We start from the raw sequence: 21685 nt of genomic DNA, 5'->3' as shown, positions 1-21685 counted from the left end.
CAGATGGAATTCAAGGATTTGTTTATGAAGTTTAGATATTTACTATCCGATTTCACAACTTGGCTGATGATGAACTTCAGGAAGGCCAGAGCAAGGGGGATCCCTGGTCTATCCCTCAACCTCCCATATGCTGCCTCCAATCTAGCCTAGTAATAGGTAAACCCTTCTATCCTGCACTTCAATGGGGGCCTAAAGGCTGTAGACTTATCTATCCTAGTACCTCCAGGAGTTTTTTAAGAAATCCCTTCTCTCTCTCCTCCTTCCTTCTGTCTCCTCTCATGTCTCCCCTCTCTTCCTCTGTGTCCTATTCTCTTCCTTCCCCCCACTCTACCGCCTACTACTGCCCTCCGCTCTTGTGTGTGTGTGTCTCTCTCTCTCTCATCTATCCTCTCATCTGCTCTCACCCTTCTCTCCCTCTGTGTCATATTCTCTTCCTTCCCTCCCACTCTATTGCATACTATTCCCCTCTGCTCGTGCCTCACGCTCTCCAGTCTTTCCAATTCTCCTCACTGAGTGGTCTCTATCTTCTCTATCTTGCTCTCTCTCTCTCTCTCTCTCTCTCTCTATATATATATATATATATATATATATATATATACCCCTATCTCCCTTCTCCACCTCTATGCCCCTGTGATAGTTTTTTATTTTTTTTATTTTATTGACCTATATTCAGGTAAAACCTGCAATTTTGTCAAAATTCGTCAAAGTTTCTGTGATATTTCCCACTCTCCTCCCGTCCATATCCACCTTCTTTCTGCTGCTCTCTCCTTTTCACCAACCTCCTGTTCTTTTTTTTTTTAATTTATTTCATTGATTTAATCAAATTAATGATTTTTACAAAACATAGTTGAAGAAGAACGATAGAAATGAAGAAATGAAGAAACATTGTAGAAGAAACATGAATTCAAACAAAAAAAAAAGAGTTCATAAAGACAAAATAGCCTTTAGAGTTTGAGTGGTCGCAATTGTCCAGGTATTTCTTTCTCCGCTCATTAAGCGATTCTACCAGAATTCTTCTTCCCTGGTGTGAAATGCTAAAAGATGTTGCTGCAGATATTTTCCGCAATTTCTTGTGTACCTGGACAATTTAGAAGCAGGTGGCGTATAGTTTCAACTTTTGTGGAGTCCTTGCAGAAACGACATGTATCTGAGTCACTCAGTCCTCTTCGTTTCAGAATCTCGTTGGTCTGCAGTAAGTTTAAACGTGCTTTCAGGAACAGGTTTCTAGCTGCTTTGCTAGGAAACTTGCTCAGATAGTTGGGAACAATGTTAAGTCTACTTTGGTGGGGTGGAAGGTGATTGACTGATTTCGCTTTTTCTGCATAATCCAAAGTCTTTATCCAGTCATACTCGGCTATTTTCCTTTTTATTTTTAGAGGGTTCCGGATAAGCTCTTGTTCCGAGGAATGAATTTCCACTAATGTAACTTTTCGTGCTGTTTCCCAGGATTTTAGCACCGGACAGCGCGCTGCTTGGACTTCGGTGCGAATCGTGGCTAGCACGTAAGGACAGTCAGGAAGTAGCATTTTTCTGTAGAGCATCATGAATTTGGTCTCCACAGTCCCTTGCAGTGAGAGTAGACCCAATTCCCTTCTAATTAGAGGCGCCAATGTTGATTTTGGCAGACCCAAAACCGTGCGCCAAAAGTACCCCTCTAGCTTCAGCCACAGCTGAGGGGGCGTGTGAGGAAGAGCATCCGCTGCATAGGTGAGTGATGGCACCACCTTTGTACGGTAGAATTTGATCGCTGGCAGCAAGGAAAAGTGTCCATACGTCTTGTCCAGTGCACAAGCCTGTGCAGCTAATTTCTTTACTTTGTCGACCAAGCAAGTCTGAAAGGTTACGTTTACACTAGAGCTGTCCAAAGTTACTCCTTGGTATTTAATACTTGATATCTTATCGAGCGCCACACCTTCCAGTTACCAGGAGAATTTCTCTTGTGCCAGTTTGGATTTTTCCATCGTCAAAATTTTGGTCTTCGAGATGTTGATGGTTAAGTTGTTTCCACGAACGTAAACAGCCAGATTTTCAAGCTGACGCTGAAGGCCAATTGGGGTCATATTCAGTAGGATTAAGTCATCTGCATAAAGTAACCTTGTGGTTTTGCAGTTTCCCAATGACGGCGGAAAGGAGCGAATAGATTGTTCGGAGTCCTTGAAGTCACTGAGGTAGGTGATAAAACGTGCAGGAGCTAGTGGACATCCCTGCTTTACTCCTCTGCCAACTGAAATTTCTGACGATAGCAAGCCTGCTTGGTTTAACCTCACGCGGAGCTTGGTGTCCATATGTAGTGCCTGGATTGGTTGAAGTAGTTCTGCTGGACAATTCCACAGGGACAGTTTCCTCCACAAATTAGCTCTATTAACGTGGTCAAAGGCTTGCGCCAAGTCAATGAAGGCCAGGAACACTCTCGGGCCTCCTGCTAGCACCTTGCTTTTTAACGCACTGAGAAACATGATGTTTATGGACGTACCGTTGTTCTTGGTAAATCCCGTTTGAAACGGGTCAGCACGATCTGTATCTTTGAACCATCGGTGGAATTGCTGGAATAATAGGGAACCGAACACCTTTCCAACTGTGTCCAGAAGGGCTATAGGACGATAGTTCTTGGGATCTTCTTTACGTCCTTTTTTGAAAATAGGCACCACTATTGATGTTGTCCATGAAAGCGGAATTTGTCTGGCCGTTTGAAGATCTCACTAATCAGTGCAGACCATTCCTTCGGGAATTGTTTTAAATCAAGATTTATGATGCCATCCGGGCCAGGGGCTCTCGATGGTTTAAGCCTGAGAAGCATTATAGTGATCTCTGTTTCGTTGCTCAGATCAGCCCACGGTTCCAATTTTGTACTTGGCAGCAATGTCCCCGAGTGTGTAGGCGTCTGAAAAAGATTGGAATAAAATTTTATCCAGTCAGATTCACAAATCGGGTTTGTTAGCGAATCGCCGGGAGGAGAGAGCTTGGATCTGATCAATGACCAGAACTCTCTGGGGTGATGACCACAAACCAGTTTCAACATGGCTTCCGCATCGTGTTGGTAAAGGTTGCTCCGATGTTGTCTAATCCATGTTTTATAGGTTCTCTGCACCTGTGTGAAGGTCGCCTGGTTTTCTAACGTCGGAAATGCTCTCAGCTTTCGTTTTGCTTGTCTCAATTGACGCCTTTTTAGGACCAGTTCTTTATTGTACTCGTGTGAGGCGATTTTGTTGTGCCGTCCCGGGCCATTTTGCTTTGATCTGAAAGGTAACAAAAGCGGTTGATAATCTGGTAATTGCAGAACCTTCTGTTGGTTTGGTTCTTTACCTGTACTTGTGTACTGCAACTTTATCATAGAAACGGCAGCTGCTGACAGTTTTAAACGGGTTTGTTGATTGTTCGCCTCAACAGGAGCAGGCATAATTAGGTTATGCGTTGAACTCGTCTTCCACTTCAACACCAACAAGTTATGATCACTCGCCACAGACTTTAATACTTCAAACGATGTAGTGAAAGTGGCCAGATACCTACTGATGAAAATGTGGTCAATATCCGCATGCGAGTTACCTCTTTCCCAGGTAGGTGGCCGCCCTTGTCTAGAGAAAAGGTCCTCTGCACACAGCAGATCACAAGTTGACATTAGAGCTAACCACTTTTCTCCACGTTTGTTTCTAGGAGATGAACCAAGAGGCTGGGGGTGCCCTGCTGCTTCAAGCGGCCTCCAGGTAGCATGTAAGTCTCCACAAATCACCAGTAATGACTCAGGATTATTCACCAGGGCTTCATTGATGGTTTCTCTGGTCAGGGCAATGAAGGAAACGTCACTCAGAGCTGCCGGATTCCAATAGACGTTAATGATAATTAAGGGCTGTGTCTTGAATTTGCCCTTTTCCTCCTTGCAAGTCGTCCAGCTGACTTCCGTGGCCAACAGGTAAGTAGAAGAACTTAGAGTTTTCTTTAGTTGTAGTCCTGAGCCGCACCGAATGGCCGTGATAAGGCCCGATGAAGGGCGTCCGAAGGTCCCTTTTATCGCTGGAGCACAAACCAAGTCGTAACCGTCAATGGATGGACGTTCCATCGTCCAAGTCTCTTGTAGACATATTATGTCCAAGCACCCCAAGTTTACATCTCCCTTTTCCATCAGATGCTGGAAACCACGTGTGTTCCATGACCCCAGGGACAGAAATTCTTTTCCCGGTGTTTGTTTTATGGAGAGGGGTGCAGAGAAATGACTGGCGAGTTGCTATTTGGTCTTATTCTGCCTGAGTGTCTTTGGCAGCCATGCCCAAAGTTGTGACAAAGGGGCCTGTTTGGGGGGGTCCTTCGTACCAAGGCCCTCCTCACCGGCAGGTTGAGTTATTGTCCGTTGAATTTTAGCCATAGGGCCACAAGAACCTCCTGTTCTACACTAGTTTCCTCCATTTTTCCCTCTCACTGGCACACTCTCTTTCACTCCCTCATTCACTCCCTTCCTCTCTCTCTCTCTCTCTCTCTCTCTCTCTCTGTCTCTGGCTGTGCCAATCTTTCCTTCTAGTATGTTTTTACCCTCTTCTCTCACTCTATCCTATCTCCCACACCCCTCTCTCCATTCATTTTAACACCCACTCTCACAACAACCACTCCACTCCACTCACACAAGGAGTCACTTTATCTCACATCCAATACCTCACCTACATTCTTTTCCAATATCGCCAGCAATTCTCCAGCACCCCCCTCCAACATCCACCCTCCACCTGGTCCCTCGGTTCACCACATTTCCTTCTACCCCCAACTGAAAACCTTCATCCATGATTGTGAGTGTGGGTCTTTTATATATTTTTTTTTTTTTTTTTTTTTATTTGTGTCTGTTCAATTTGAACTTTACAAAAGACGAGAAATTTTTCTAGCGCTGAGAGACAAAAACCAAAGACCCGTGGCTGCACAAGGGTGGGACCGTCAGCCCTCAAATCTCTGCAGAGTGTGTTGCAGTATTTTGATTGATGCTAATAACCAGGAGATTCGATCCCCTCCTATCAGTCTGTTCCAGCAGGTGTCTTCATCCCACCCATATTCCTCTGAGCTAAAGTGCTTTATGTAGGCCGATCTCAGGGCTAGAGTTGCTGGGCATGAGAGCAGTAGGTGCCTGATGGATTCTGTTTTGGTGTTGCACAGACGACATATGTTGGAGTCCGACAGGCCTCGGATGTTTAGAATCTCGTTTGTTTCCAGTAGATTCAGCCTGATTCTCAGCATGTAGTTTCTTGCCCTCCTATTTGGAAATTTTTGGAGGTAATGCATCGGCTCATTTAGTTTAGAAAATGACGGGGGTAGATGGAGAAGAAGTTTGTTTTTGGTGGCTAGGTCTTGGGTCTGGATCCAGTCTAGTTCTTTCAGTTTCTTGTAGACTCTCAGCGGATTTGTGATGAGGTCAGCTTCCGAACACGTCACTGAATCTAGGAGGGACGTATTTTTGTCTTTCCATGTTTTTAGCATTTTGACTTTGCCACTTTGTAGTTCTTTATTCAACAGGCCGAAGATTTGGTCACTGTTGGCCATGATACATTTCCTGAATAGCCTGAGTGAGTTGAGGTTGACTGTTGCTGTGAGTGACAATAAACCTAGCTCCCGACGAATTGCAGCAATGGATGTGGAATTTGGAAGTCCCAAGACTGTTTTCCAGAACCTGCTCTCTAGTTTTTGCCAGGTTCTTTCTGGGATTGTTGGCATAGCCTCGGCTCCATAGGCGATTGAAAGGACGACTTTTTTCTTATAGAAGTCTATTGCCGGGATGCACGAAAATTTACCAAATTTTGAGTCAATCGCCTTGGTTTGGGAAGCTAGTTTCATTAGCTTTTTTTCCAGGGCGATTTGCATTGATGATTCGTTTTTTGAGGAGTCGATCTGGACGCCTAGATATTTGTAGACAGAGACCCTCTCAATCTCTTTTCCCTCAAGGCGCCATTTAAATTTTTCAGAGGATTTGTTTTTCTTCTTTCCTCCTTCCAATATCATTATTTTTGTTTTTTCCTGGTTTATTTTTAAGTTATTTTCAGCTGTGTAGCTCAGGAGGTTAGATAATTGTCTTTGGAGACCAATCTGGGTCTGATCTAGGAGAATTAGGTCGTCTGCATACAACAGGTGGCTTATTTTCGAAGATGCAAGAACTGGTGGAAAGGTGTGTTCCAAATCTACTGATTCCCCATAATCGCCGATGTATGCAAGGAACAGTGCAGGAGCTAGCGGGCATCCCTGTTTTACCCCTCTCCCGATCTGAATTTCGTCGGATAGAGCTCCTCTTTGGGAAAGTCGAACCCTGAGGGAAGTGTCCGTGTGGAGAGCTTTGATTGGTTGTAATATTTCTTGTGGGCAACTCCAGTTCTCCAGTTTTTTCCATAGACGGTGTCTGTCTACAAGGTCAAAAGCCTGTGAGAGATCGATAAAGGCGATGAAGATTCGAGATTTTTTTTCCCAAGCTTTGCTTTTTAGAGTGCTGATCGCCATGATGTTCGCCGTCGTGCCCATGTTTTTCTTGAAGCCCGATTGGTATTTGTCATTGCATGGTGCAGATTCAGCCCACAACTGAAATCGGTTCAGGAGTAAGCTTCCGAAGACTTTTCCTATGCAATCCAACAGGGCAATTGGGCGATAATTTCGGGGCTCAGTAATGTCCCCATTTTTGTAAATGGGGACTATGATAGCTGTTGTCCAGGACGGCGGCAGGGATTTCTGCTCGGAGCATTTCTGAAAGATGGCGGCTAGCAGTGTTGCCCATTCCTGACGATTTTTTTTCAGGTCGATGTTTGAGATCCCGTCCGGACCCTTCTGCTCTGGAGGTCTTCAGTTTTTTAATGTGGTTGCAGATTTCTTGTCGGTCGTCCAGACGGGCCCAGGGTGACAGCTGGCCTGTGGTGTCCCGGCACATGGTATGTGCGGGGGCTTGGAAGACCGAAGAGAAGTGCGCGATCTATTTGTGCTCTGGGATGGCGTTAATTGTGGAGTTGTTTATGGAAGGCGCCGTAGATTTCAGCAATGACCAGAATTCTTTAGCTTTGTTGCCATTGATGGCTTTTAGCATGATTTCGGCATCTTGTTGGTATAGTCGGTGACGGTGATCTTTCACCCATGATTTGTAGGTTACGATTGCCGATTTTAGTTTTTCTTTGTTTGACGGGTCGTTACCTAGCTGCCTTTTGAGTTTTCGGAGCTCCCTTCGTTTTGTCACCAGGGTGGAATCGTAGGCATGCTTTGTGCATGCAGCGCCTGGGGCTTTCTGTTTTTCGTTCATCCTATGTTTTAACAGCAGAGGCACATAGTCGAGATTCTTTACGCCCTTTGGTCTTTCTTCCCCGGTGTAGCTTGCCAACAGGGTTTTGACCGCTCGGGTTGTCAAGTTTAGGCGGTTTCCGCGGGCGTTTGATTCTACTTCCATGGAGTAGGGTTCAGGCGCTTTGTGATGGTTTGCCAGGGACATCGTCAGCTGGTTGTGATCGCTGGCTGTGGTCTGTCGGACTTCAAAGTTTTGTACTTTGCTCAGGAGTGTTCTGGATACATAGATGTAGTCTATGGTCGCTTTTAGAGAGCCTTGTTCCCAGGTCGGTATACGGTTTTCATATGGGAAGACGAAGTTCAGGTTTTCGAATTTTCTGGAGGACATCAGGGAGGACCATAGGTGACCTCTTTTCACTGCTGTTGTAGTATGCGAGGATGCGTCCAGTATTCGCACTTCCTTGGAGCATTTGGCATTCAAGTCCCCACAAATGATGATTGAAGAGACCTGTCGTATAGCTTGGATTTCGTCGACCAGGTTTTCCATCATTAAGAGGTAGGCCTGGTGATTGATTGCCGCTGGGTTCCAGTAGGTGTTAATCACCACTATTTGTGATGGACTGGAGGAGGGATTTTCGACCCATTCGAGGAGTACAGCTAGTATTGAGAGGTTTGCTTGGAGGGTAGACTTGAGGGTCAGCCCGATTCCCTGTCGGCAGGCCAAAAGGAGACCTGATGTTGGTCGACCTAGGGCTCCTCTGTTGGCTGGGGCCAAGATTATATCGTAACCGTCCATGGCTGGCTTTTGTCTGAGCCAAGTCTCTTGGAGGCAAATGATGTCGAATGAGGCTAGGTTTGCGTCTCCCGTTGAGGTGAGATGTGTATGACCTCTCGTGTTCCATGAGCAGAAGTGTAGTGAAGAGATGAGGCGGTCGACATTCCGTTTTCCCATGAGTTCGGCAGGCCGACCTGCGAATTGCTATTTCGTCCCATGGGATAGTGCCTTCGGGAGCCAGGCCCATAGCCCCTGTAGTTTCGTGGCTGTTTTTAAAAGGGGAGAGACTCTATCTGTTTTGGCTCCGATGTTCATCCTGTTTCTTTTCGCCATAGACTCGGTATTAGTCAAATTGGGTCGGTCTACTTTTGGCTGTTGATGCTTCGGGGACGTCGCTTCTGTGAACTTTTTCGGCTTGTCGCTCCTGGGGGTGGCATGTTTAATTTCTCGGTGGCTCACGTGTGACTTTGAGGATGCGCCTTCTACTGTTCGGGTGAGTTCTGGAAGTATTCGTGGCTCCGCTTTGTGCTCTTTCCCAGAGGTTTTGTCCTTTCGGCCCGTTTTGCTTTTTAGGTTTGTTTTCTCCCCCCTTTGTGAGTTCTGAGGGTCTCTTTGTACTATATAACCTAGCTCTGCCAGATCGTTTGTGGCATCCGCGATTTGCCTCTTTATGGACTTTGAGGCTGGGAAGATATAGGCTTTCGCTCTTTCATTTGAGTGGTATGGGTCGATAATTTTTAGATCAGAGGACTTTATCTTCCGGAGAGTTGGAATCATACTGAATAGCGTGAGAATCCCTCTTCTATTCAGTATGATGTCGTCGTCGTTTTCCGCGTGTTGCTCGAGCTTGATCGGCCCTTCCCTCGCGGAATCGTGTCTTTTCCGATGTTGTTCAGTCCTTGAAATAAAGTGAGTTCGCAGGTGTTGCCCCCTTTTTTCGGTTTTTCTTGGCTCCAGGTATGTGTCTTCTTTATACTTTTGCAGGGAGTCCTTGGTGCGTCGCGTTCGCTGGGGGCTGTGTTGGACGCTAGAAGCTGGCTTTTTGCAAGTTTGTCCTTCAAGTACTGCTGGATAGGTGAACGACACTACTCTGGAGCTCCTGGGGCTGCGAGTGGAGGCAGATTTCCGACAATGGAGGATTTTCCTACGTTCTTCCAAAGTGGTGAAGTTGTATGGTGAGTCCTCTTCTGACGATTCCTTTAGGTTTTCTTTTTTTGCATTTTGATCCACTTTAGGTGAGGGGGTCTGCGAGTTTAGTGGCTGAGTGGTTTTCTCGTTTTTGTCAGGTGGTGAATTTTCGGTGTCTTCAAGGTGTTGAGAGATATTCATCAGGACCTCGTCTACTAGGAAGTCCTCTGATGTTCTGGGGGAAGCGTTTGATGTTTGTTGGTTTGCGGCCAGACTCCGAGCCAGAGGTCTTTCTTTCTCTTTCTTTTTTGTTGGCCGTGGACTTTGTAGCTTTGCTGAGTTTGGATGTTGACTTTCAGGTTTTCCCCCCGGGGGGTGTTTTTCTGATCTCTTGCTAGAAAACAAGGGAAACGAGGGTTCTATCGCCCTCACTGTATGCTTTGATGCGAGCGAAGCGTTTGCTATTTCATCTGTGATAATAATCACGTCATGTGGGTCTGGGGTTGGTAAGCCAAGGTCCGATAGCTTGTTGGAGACTATGCTGGAGGGAGAAATTGATTGATGTGTTGGGGAGCTTTGGCCTCCCTGTTTGTCCCCTGCGGAGGATGAAGTGGAAAGGTTTGCCGACTCTTTTTGGCCTTTTTCCATGACCCGCTTTAGGGTTTTGAATTTGTCGTCTAGGGCTGTGATGTATCCCTCCAGAAAAGTTAGTTTCGTGAGCATTGTGGCTTGAATCGATGTGTTGTCTTTCAGGTTTTCGTTGATTCCTTCATATAGTTTGGTGAACGGGTTCATTGCAATGGTAACTGCTGACATTATTGAAAGTAGGTCTTTCTTGTGTTGCGTTGCCGGCTCCATTGGCGAAGCCTGGGGTTGAAGGCGCTGTTTTGGAGCTGGCGAGAATGAGTTAGACTCGTTTAGGATCCGTATAACTACAGGCGACGGAGGTAGATCCAGTGGGCCACCACTGAGTCGTCCTGGTAGGTGTAGTTTTGGTGGTGGGGCGACTGAAGCCTCGTCCTGCCGTGTGCCGAACGGCCGTTCCTTGTTTTGACTGGGCACGTCTGCCTTATTTGAGGAAGATTCAGACTTATGATTGGTTTGCGGGGGGATTGGTCTCTGTGTTTCAATGGTTTGAACTTGGGTTGACTGTGGCCCTGTCTGCTCCGGAGGTTCAGCGGAAGTGTTTGGGTTCTGTAGGGTTGGTTGTGGGGAGTCTTTACTGACTGGTTGTGAAGTTTTGGTATTGACCATAGCCGAGTTTTTCCTGGGTAATGCTGTTTGCTTCGTGCCAACTAGTTTTTCTGAGAGTACGATAGCTTGATTGGATTCTGCAATTTGTTTCGGCGTATTTTCCCTGTTTAATGTGGTTTGGGACCCCGATGCTCGAGATGGCGTTGGGTCGGTTTGCTTTACTGATTTTCCCTGTGGGACCTGTTTCAAAGGCGAGGCAGAATGTATGTCGTTTGCAGAGATTTCATGTTGGACACACGGGTTTGGCGGTGGGGTTATTTTCCTCGCTTTTTCTGGGGGTTGGCACGTTTTTATTGCCTCCAGTATTTCCTCATCGGTGAGGTCAGCTTGCCTGGAGTGAGGCTCTGGCGCGAAAGCATGAAAAAAATCGGTTACGAGGGTGACGACCGATGTTTTTGTTGATTTCGAGCCCTTGGGTTTTTTTTTCGCTTGAACATTTTTTTGTTTTTTTGACAACTGTGGCCTGGTTGCGCTTTTTTGTGTTTTGTTTGTAGATTTTGGAGGAGCTTTTTTCCTGTTGAGTCTTGAGGATTCTGTGTCGGGGGACTCCGCCTCTTTCCTGGGGCGTTTTTTTTTGTTATTCAACGCTGCCATCGATGATGGCAGTGTTGGCGTGGACTTTTCCAGGCCAAAGGCCTGGTCTTCGTTTCCTGTGGTTCCTGAAGCTCTGTGCTCGTCTGTTAAGTGACGAGGAGAAAGTATTATTGGCTTGCTGGAGTGCACTTGCGCTTCAGTTTGGAGTAGCGCGTTAGTATCTTGGTTTTCCTTGGACGGATCAGCGTTTCTTTCGAGGCCTTTATGCTCTACTGGGAGATCTATTTGGCCATTTTGTGGCTGGCGAGTTGGCTGCGGGTCTTCCTCGATGGGGGGTGTGGTCTTGGGGCGGTCAAGCCCTTCCCATTGTTTACCGCGTCCTACCGGGGGATGAGCGATGGGACCTGGCTCCTCCCTCGGAAAGGCCCGCGGATGCGCAGCCTCTTTCTGGGCCATTTCCGGAAGGGTCGATGTCGAGGGAGCAGAGCTTCGTTCTCCCTCCAGGCTGGCTCTCGGCGTCTGATCCGTGCTATCTGCTAGTACCTGCCTCTCCCCCCGCTCACGGTCCTCGATCCTCCCTCCGGAGGTCATCGGGTCTCGGAGCTGTGGGGGTAGGGGCTGCAGGCGAGGGTGCGCTGGCCGGGTGTTGGTGGAGGCCATGGCCAGAGCAGGGAGTCGTTGGCGCGGGCGCCGGAGCGCCGGTGAGACGCCTTCAAAGACCGGGCTCGATGGGTCCGGCGCTGGAGACACGGTCTCGGGTGTCTGCTGAAGTTGGTCCTCTGCTTCCTCTGGGTTTGCTTTTTGGTAAGTTATTTCAGGTTTTGGTATGGTTGGTCCAGGTTTTTCAGGATGGTCCTGTTTTAGGCGGACGTTTGCCGTTGTTGCTGTTGGGGTTTTTAAGTCTTTGTGACGTATCCCCAGCGGGTGGTGCGGTTGTCCCCTGCGATATTGAAGGCTTTTTTCAACGGCGGAGCGTGGGCATGCGCTTCGGAGCTGGCGACCCTCCTGTGAATCTTGTAGATCCATGGGATCGCGGTCCGTGGCTGTGTCTATGTCAATGGGGGTGAAGTCTGCTGATAGTGCAGCCATTTCTGTTGTTTCAGACGTGCACAGACTGCCACAGACTGCAACTCTACAGCCAACTCCGCGGCCGCTCCGCGGCTAGATGGGGGTTTTATGGTTCCTCCCACGTGTAGAGGTAGACACAGTAGAGAGACTCCTGTCTCTGACGAAAGGGTTGGAGTGACTGCCACAGACTGCAACTCTACAGCCAACTCCGCGGCCGCTCCGCGGCTAGATGGGGGTTTTATGGTTCCTCCCACGTGTAGAGGTAGACACAGTAGAGAGACTCCTGTCTCTGACGAAAGGGTTGGAGTGACTGCCACAGACTGCAACTCTACAGCCAACTCCAATGCTTGAATGTTGTATAAACCCTCGGGTGGAGAAAGTCACACATTCCACCTGAATGCTCAGGCTTCCTCAGACTAATAAAATCCAATTGTGCTGGTAGCACCTCCTGCACTACCTCCTCTCCCTTCCCATCGTTCCCTACTGGAGTGGAACGGAAGATGCATTTTCGCAGGTGCGTTAGCCTGCTGAGCTAACCATATTACATATTAGGTCCTTAGATGGCTGCATTAACAGCTAAGACTAACAGCTTATTCAAAGCGTGTGCTAAATGCTGAAACAGACTTTTATAGATGCATTAGTAATGTGTTAGTAGCGCTTACATTAGTATCATAAGGAGCTACATTGAATGTGCAGGCCTCAAAGGGGTGGAAGGTTACATTGTGCATAGTAAGGCAGGACAGAGGCCCAGGTTTAGTAGCCAATAGAGGCATGTATTTGAGTGCTTGAAGCATTATAGCACCTATATAGCGCCTGCCTTGTAGCATTATGACACTAGCTTGTGAAGCGTAGGGCCATTAAAGCTTGCCCACTAGGGGTAAATGGCAAGCTACTCCTGGAATATTCTTTCTTTGCAACCGTAGTACTGCCAGTCTCCCTAAACAGCCCCATGAAAAGAAATGGCACGGCCTTGCATGCACTGATAACAAACATTCCTGAATTGTCAGATGGGCTCCAAGGGGGGGAGGAAGGAGCGTCTTGGAGAGTTAGCAAGTTGGGTTTTTCCAGCAGTAAACATGTTTGCCCTAAGAATGTTCTAGCATAGTGCGTCATGCTGATTGACAGCACAACAGTACAAGTATGTGTGCACACATGAGTCAGGGGGAGATTCATTCGTGGACTGCCGTGGAGCAAGCGCCCGGAGCGTGGTGATGCCCCATGCAGCTCCTTGTGGCACTGTCATGTACAGAGCCGGCTGAGGAATAACACCTGGCGATGAGCATCAGTTCGTTTTAGATGACCCGGGTCCCCCAGCGCTAATAATACCATACAAGGAACGTAAGACTGTGTTCTAATGATGAGTGATTTCTCTAACTTGAATTCCATTATTTCCAAATTGCTGCTACATTTATTGTTCTGTTATATTATGCTTTCTGTCTAAAAAATGCTAAATTTATGCTGAAGGTGTTATCTCTCCAGTGGTGTGTTCATGGCCGTCGCACAGTCGGACCTGTATGGGGGGTGATAGGGTGTACTATTTGCAAAAAAGGCTGGTCCAAGGGGGTGCAAAAACCCTTTTTCACTACACCCCGGGAGAAGGGATAGTTACCCTTCCTGGTAACCACCAAGGTTTGATCAAAGACCCCGTACCAGCTGGAGCGGGTGTCCCAACTGGAGCGCCAGGTCCAGAACCTCACTCAGGATCTGAGTCGCATGTTGAGGGCTCAGCAGAACCCTTAGATGAACATGGCGGCTCAGAACCCCACAAACCAAGGGTCTGGTACCCCGGAACAATGATGGGGAGAGAACCCCAACAACCCACCGGTTCCAGAGGAGGAGGTACAGGAGGAAGGGGGTGCAAAGCCCTAGAGGAAGCTTCCTTCCTCACCCGTGAAAAGTCCCTGGACACCCCTGAACCAGAACTAACATCTCTTAACCCCGGAAATCTGCAACCCAGGGAACAGATGGTGGGTAGGAGAAAAAAAAAGAAACCAAAAAGACCCATTATGTGGAGGAAGTCAGTTTCCTCCAGTTTGAAGGGGAAGAATCCTTGGAGGATTCTGGGAAGAAAATCTTCTTCGGGGACGGGGGAATTCCTCCCAAAGAAAAATGGGTCTCAAGAGACCAGAACCTAGACTGTGTAGGTGTGGGGATTGATTCATAATCGCCCATCCATGAACCCCAGAATTGTCATCCAGAGAACAAAATATTGAATGAGGGATCCCCCTCACAAACCAATTCTGGTGACTGCCTCCAAGAAGGGGGGGGGAGCCCAGAATCAGAAAAAGAGGATTCCCAAACTGTCCAAACAGATTCTGGTGACTGTCTCTGAGAAGGGGGGACAGCACAGAATCCAGAGAGAAAGGGGGAGCCCGAAACTCCCCAAATATCAGAATGCCAAATTTTCCTTTCAGATTCCCAGACTCCGGCACAGAAAACTGTCCAACACCCCACCGTGTCGGAGTCCAAAATAAAGAAATTGACCGCCCAGCTTGCCCAAAATGTCCATTAAATTTGCCCATTGGAGGAAAAAGAAGGTAGATTCTACACCCCCGTCCGAGTACATGGTCACTGTGCATTTTTAGCACTGGTGGACACAGGATCCCAAGCCACTCTTCTGTCCAAAAGGGCCTTTGAGCAGCTAAATTCGGGAAGGGGGGAGAGACACCAGATCCGTCTCATCCCTCTTCCTGGACAACTCCAGAACTTCAATGGGAATGAAATTCCTGTCAAGGGTACTGCAGATCTGGAAATTAAAATTGGGTGACATAAGGTGATTGTAGTTGTGACTCCAGATGGCACCCCATGACTATTAGGTAATAACCTCCTCGGGAGGTTGTTTCCCCTGAAAGACTGTGTAAATAAGGTCCTCTGGACTCAGACTAACAGGATAATAAAAATTAAAACAAAGTGTCAACTGTGTTAGTTTAAATAGCACATGTCACATGGTTGAACAGAAATTTGATCAAATTGAGTTTCAATTCCAAAATAATCAAATACCTGACATTACAGTAATTGCTGTAGGACAACAAACTGGTGATGGGAACTCCTCTCCATTCCTGAAAATCAACCTTCCTTCGAGTTTCAAGTGGCATCCCACACTGGAAGGAAATACCTTGAAATGTTATACCAATTCCCAATCTGAAAATCCAAATCCTGCAGTCAAAAGTGATGAAAAACCAGCTCAAAGTTTAGCTGACATTCAGAAAATAAGAGAACAGGTGTTCCTCCCTATTCAGTTAAATGAGGGGAGGGAGGTGTATGCTGAAAATGTATCTAGGTGACAAAAGAATAGAGCATAATTGTTAGGTCGTGCGAGATGTCCCTGCTGCATTCCATTTAGGCAGTGACATTCTCAAACGGTTTGCAATTAATTTGGACCTTATAAATTATAAGGCCTGGTCCCGACTGGGGGGGCAATCCCATGAGCTTTGATGATTCCGAAAAGGCGTTTAGGTCAGCTCATTTGCTGCCGTATGCAGTTGAAGTTCAAACTGGAGAGGAGGTCACCATCCCAGGAGGGACCCGACAATTCCCACTTGACTTAAAAATTAAGAGAGGACAGAAACTACAAAATCCAGACGCATATGTACACCTCAATGCCCATCTCCAACAGCAGGGGTTGGGGTTAAACCCAACACCATTAGTTAATGTAGAGCACAATAGCATTCCAATAGTGGTGGATAACAGCGACCTCAGGAGTACCACTCTGGGTGCAGGCACCATTATTAGAATGGCGGTTGATGACCAGCATTTTTCCATGGATTTAGGAAATGCACTTATAGGACCAATCCCCAATGACTGCTATGACAATGATGATGACATACCGACAGAAAGGACCTTCACCCGGCAAGGGGGGAATTTCCTGGTGAACTCTTCCGGCCCTTATGGGGGAAGAGGTGACCTGTGACATCAGGATGGGTGAGGTGATCTTCCAGGTCCACAATGACTGCCTCTCCTACCTGAAACCCTCTGTCCAGGTCAACACCCTAACCAGAGACCTCTCCACACATCTGGAGGAGGCTGCTGAGATCGCGAAACCCGAAGTCTTTCCAGGCTTCAGGCAGATGGTTGAAGAGCGGGTCAACCTCGCTGATGCCTGTGAGACTGAGGAACAAAAGCAAAAGTTGAAACAGGTGTTCTTAGATTTTCAAGATATCTTTGCTGTGGACTTGTACGACTGTGGTCGCAGCGAGATACATGCTACCTCAATTCCCACGGACCATGGGATGACTCCTGTATTCGTGAAGCAATATCGCTTGCCTCTCGCATTTATAGAATCCCTGACAAAAATAATCAACAACCTAGAGTCCTGTGGGATAATTTGTCCAGTCCACAGCACCTTTAATAATCCGGTGCTGGGGATTTTAAAACCAAATGGCCAATGGAGACTTTGCACAGACATTAGGGAGCTGAACAAATGGGTCCACATGTCCCGATGGCCTCTTCCCTACATTGACCAAGGGCTGGCCCAGATCTAGGGGTCAAAGGTGTACACTGCCATTGACCTGAGCAATGGATACTGGATCGTGCCCGTCAGGAGTGAGGACCAGTACAAGCTGGCCTTTACCTTCGGTGGGCAGCAGTACACCTGGACCCGGACTCCCTTCGGATACATACACTCTGGCAATGAATTCAACATCTTCCTACACAAGGCCATGCCTTGGGTGAAAGAGGTAACCTGGCCCATGAGGATGATGTCTTGATTAAAAGTGCAACTGTGGAGAAACACATTGCGAAAATCCGCTAAGTTCCGACCCAGTTGAGGGTTGTCAGAGCAAAACTGTCCTTCCAGAAGGCACAGTGGTGTAGGGCCCGTGTCAACTTCTTGGGACATGAAATAACCCCTGAGGGTCTCTGTCTCCAGGCGAAGAAACTGGAAGCACTTCTAAAACTGAAAGACCCCACAAATCTGCGTGAGCAAAGTAGCATCCTTGGACTGACGAACTACAGTAGAAAGCTCATTGAGGATTTCGCAGAGGTCACAAGACCCCTTGTCCATCTGTTGAAGGGGGGACAAGAGGGAGTGGGGTCCAGAACAAGCCAAGGCAGTAAAACAACTAAAAAGAAGTCTCTCACAAGCGCCTTGTCTCGCTTACCCTGTCAAAAACAAGGAGTTTTTCTTGGAGACAGGGTTCTCGAATACATGCTTGACAGCAGTATTATACCAAAAGCATGGCAAGGTCAATAAAGTCATCTCCTACACAAACAAGACTTTATCCTCTGTGGAGGAAAAATTCAGCGATTGTGAGAAGGCACTGCTGGCAATGGTGTGGGCATTGAAAAATTACTGCCCGTTCATCCAGGGGGAGCACATCATAGTGGAGACTCCACACCAGCCTTTGCAATACCTCCAAAGTGACAGAATCCGGCCAGGAAATGTAAGTAATTCCAGAATTACCTCCTGGAGATTCTGTCCATGCAAGGCTTTCCTGTGGAGGTCAGATATGGCCAAAACAAGAAGAGTCCCCTCGCACAAGGTCTGGCTGACTTGCATGATTGTACCAGAGAAAACTGTCTCGAGGACGAAAGTCTCAAAACCCAGGACAACATGGAGGCGTACCTGAATTCTCCTCACAAAATCTATGAAGAAGACAAGTGCGAGGGGATGCCCACAGTTTATGTGGACGGGTGCTCTTACCATGTTGACAACAACAGCGAAAATGAACTGGTGGGTGGCGTTGGAAATGCCTGGGTGAATGATGCCCCAGGACCCTCCGCTGGGTACAAAATCGGTCCCTGCAGTAGTCAGGTGGCAGAGTTCATGGCAGCTCACCAGGCCTTCCTCACTGCCGTGCAACACTGTCTCCACGAACTGGTCATAATCACTGATTCAGATTATGTACGGAACGGGTTCATGGAGCACCTGATCAATTGGAGAAACAGAGGCATGATGTGTGCAAATAAACCACTTAAACATGGCAAGCTCATACAAAATATTGATGATCTGGTCCCCTCTAATGGGATGACCATCTATTGGAAAAAGATTAATGGTCATTCCAAAATAGAGGGGCCAGACAAAACTGGAAACGACCTGGCTGATCAGTTGGCCAAAACCAGAGCCATCCAGGGGAATCTCCTTGAGATTGAGTCCCTGTTGGGGGCAATCAAGGTCACTGCTGTCAACAGGTCCCTGACAAATGCTCACGAAGAACTTTCAACTGCCCAGTGGAGTAAGGAGACCTCAGATGCTGATTTAATCAAGGCACAACAAGGGGATCGGTTTATTGGGACATTTTACCAACACATTGAGGACCCGGAGAACTTTCCTTTGACGGAAACCGATTACATTGGGAAAGAGGACATCAGGGTGTTGATGATGTGTCCCAAAATGTTCAGAATTCCAGATGGTTTGTTGGTAAGGAGATCCATCTCTGGTTGTGGCCAGTGGGTGGTACCTACCTCATTCCGAAGCCTGATGCTAAGTCATGGCCATGACAGGGCTCAGCCGGTCATGGGGGTTTCATACTACTCTAGAAAGCCTGCAGGAGGTTGCATAATGGACACACATGGGGCAGGACCTTGACCAATATTTAAAGGGGTGTCTTTTGTGTGCACAGTTTCAGCCAAGTTCACTCACACACCAAGCTCCCCTTCAGAAGAGGGGGATGACACTGCCTTGGTCAGAATTACAAGTAGATTTCCTTGGGCCCGTGATTCGCTCCTCTAAGGGGAACAAGTACATGTTAACAGTAACATGCTTGTTTACCAAATATGTTGAATTTCTCCTGTCCCCAAATTGCAAGGCAGAAACAGCAGCTGCCCTGATGATCAACCACATCTTCTCGTGTTTTGGCCTACCCGAAAGGATTGAGTCAGACTGAGGAAGTCACTTCACCAGCGAAGTGATGACAAAGATGTGGGAGATACTTAGGGTAAAAAAGAAACTTCATATTGCATACCGGCGATCCTCTAGTGGGGGAGTTGAGAGGTACAATAAAACCATTGTGAGCATTCTAAATAGTTTGTGGCAGATTCTGGGCCAAGCTGGGACCTCCGTTTAACGCTTGTCCTGATGGCCATCAGATCTACACCATCTTCTGTGACCAAAATGTCTCCATTTGAGCTAAGGACTGGACGAAGGATGGTGAACCTCAGCATCTGCTCTATAGAACACAAGTGCAGACACTGATAAACACCTCCACAACACATGAATATGTTGAGAATGTAAGAAAACACCATTAGCATGATTTTGCGTATGCTCAGCGGAATCTGGAGAAATCGGCAGAGGGGATGAAAACTCAATATAATTTCAAAACTACCAAAAAGGAATACCAAGTAGGAGACAGTGTCTACTTGTAGAGTTTTCAGAGGAACCAGACTAAGGAGCGGAAATCTCTCCCCTCGTGACGTGGTCCCTTTGAAATTGTAGACAAAATCTTACCTGTCGCCTACAGAATCCGCATCCCCAAAGGAGAGCTGTCAGAAGAGAAATGAGTCCACATTAATCAGTTAAAAAGTTGTCACCCCAGACAGACTTTGCAGCTGATTGAGGAGCCAAAGGAAAGTCAAAGAGAGGAGACACCTGGAGAATGAGAAGAAAGAAGAGGAAAAAGCAGAAGGGAATAGGTAGGTCCATAGGTATATCTATCTAACAGGGAGTACTTTTCTTCAGTGTTATTGCAAAATATGTAATGAAACTATGGTGTAAATGTTCAATCCTGTCTTTGCATTGTTAAGTAAGCTGATGTTGTTCAAGTACTTTAATAAATGTACATCTATGTCCTGTCCCACTGATGTCAACCTTCTGGGAAGACTGTCAGTGAAAGATTCTAAAACCTATTTTTATCTATCTCCTATTAGATTGCTAATTCCATTCCCTACTAGAATGATGAGGACCTCCCCGGGGACCTGGAAAGGGAATGAAGGAAAGGGGGTGATGCTCCACACTCTCCAACGAAAGACAGAAGGAAGATCTTGGCGTATCGCTCCCTGATGAAAGAAGAACTCTGCCAGATGAACCCCACTTTGCCCTACTCTCCCTCAACAAGAAGTCCCGGGAAAGCAGGGGGGTGGGAGGGCGGGGATTCTGTGGTTTACATTTAACAGCCCAACAGAAATCCCTGCATCACAAAACTGCATTTAGCAATTACAGAAATAATGGCTGCGCTGTGGAGGCTGAGCACATATTCCTTTGCATTAAAACTGTGTTTTCAGCAGGTACAGAAACCATGGCTGCGCTGTGTCTGCTGTGCACATATTTATTTATTTATTTTATTTATTTATTGCATTTATTACTCGCCCAAACCCTTGGGTACTAAGGCGATGTTACAGACAGCTTGGTTAAAACATTTCTTGGAAATTGCCAATCGGGCGCAGTGCATGTGAATACAAAATAATCATACACGAAGACATTAAATGCAGGGCTTCAGTACAGTGATATTTCCTGAAGCATGGAAGGGGATTTTAGTCTTGGTGTGAGATGGAGCACAAACACCCCGAGAATGGTTGCACTTATTTTCTTCATGGGAATCCAAAAAGAGGAATTCAAAGGCATCCTGGCTCAGCACTGCAGCGCTGGGATTTGAATAAACTTCAAACTGCGAAAGAAAATGTTCTATGTAAAACAACTTTACACTGGTGCTATCTTCATTTTTGAACATCACCCAGCTTGGGTTTTAGTAAAACACAGCCATGTTCACCATATTCAGGTTGTACACCAGCAAATGTGGACATTCCTCACTGAATGGCATGTTGTGTCAACCAAAATATGTGAAGAGCAGAGAAATCCATTTCAGGCCGTACGACCCACGTTCACTTTTACAACAATGTAACCGATGCAGAAGACTTCAAAAAGAAAGCTTTTTCTCCCTGGTCGTGCGTCAATTATAAAGAACAATATTTCCAGCATCTTTCCATGCCCTGAAACTGATCTGATCTGTGAAGGCTTTTTTGAAATGTGTGTTAAAGAAACCGCATCTTGTGAAATCCCCATATAAAACAAGCATGCGTAAATTTGTTTTGCAAAGGCAGTGAAATAAAAAAATGTAAAGCTGAAAATGTGAAATCATCCCAGATACTCGCACAGAAACAGTATGTTATGGGTTTTTTAAGTGTATATTATACTTATATACTAAAGACTTGGTTTTTGTGAAAGAAAGTAAGGAAGAAATAAGATGTGTGTTTGAAAACAGCAGAACAAAGGGGCCTGGGCAGGAAATTCAAAGGCACTAAACCTTCCTGGGACAGGAATCTCCCCCATAAACTATAAAAGAGCCAAGGTGTGAGAAATGTGCAACTTCGTCAGACTGACTGGCATTTCCCCAGCAAGGGACAATGGACCAAGGGGAATCAGCACTTCACAGAAAGGTGTGAATTCCTTGTGACTCCTCTCCTCTGCTGCATCTGCCAGAATGAAAGGGTGCTATGGTAACCCTAGTGCCCATAACTGACACAGAGGGGGCAGGCTAGCTGTGGAAATTTTAAGGACTGCCCTCCAGTGACAGATGCCATCCATTTGATTTAAAAGACTTTTTATATTAAAGCATTTATTTCAGTTACCTGAAGAAACCGCAATGTGAAATTATGACAACTTTAATGTAAATTGTGTACCATTAAAACAAGATTATGTGGGTTATCCTAGCATGTGGGGGACGCAAACGGCATTAAAGGGGCCTTTCTAGAAGAAGCGTACATGACACAGTTATGAAAGTTAAATGAAAATATGCCCGTCATTAATAGGCATAGGTGTATCCATTTTTTGAA

This window comes from Ambystoma mexicanum, chromosome 13, assembly GCF_040938575.1.
Source record: "Ambystoma mexicanum isolate Mex_15411 chromosome 13, UKY_AmexF1_1, whole genome shotgun sequence".
Classification (NCBI taxonomy): domain Eukaryota; kingdom Metazoa; phylum Chordata; class Amphibia; order Caudata; family Ambystomatidae; genus Ambystoma; species Ambystoma mexicanum.
This window is presented reverse-complemented; position numbering follows the sequence as displayed.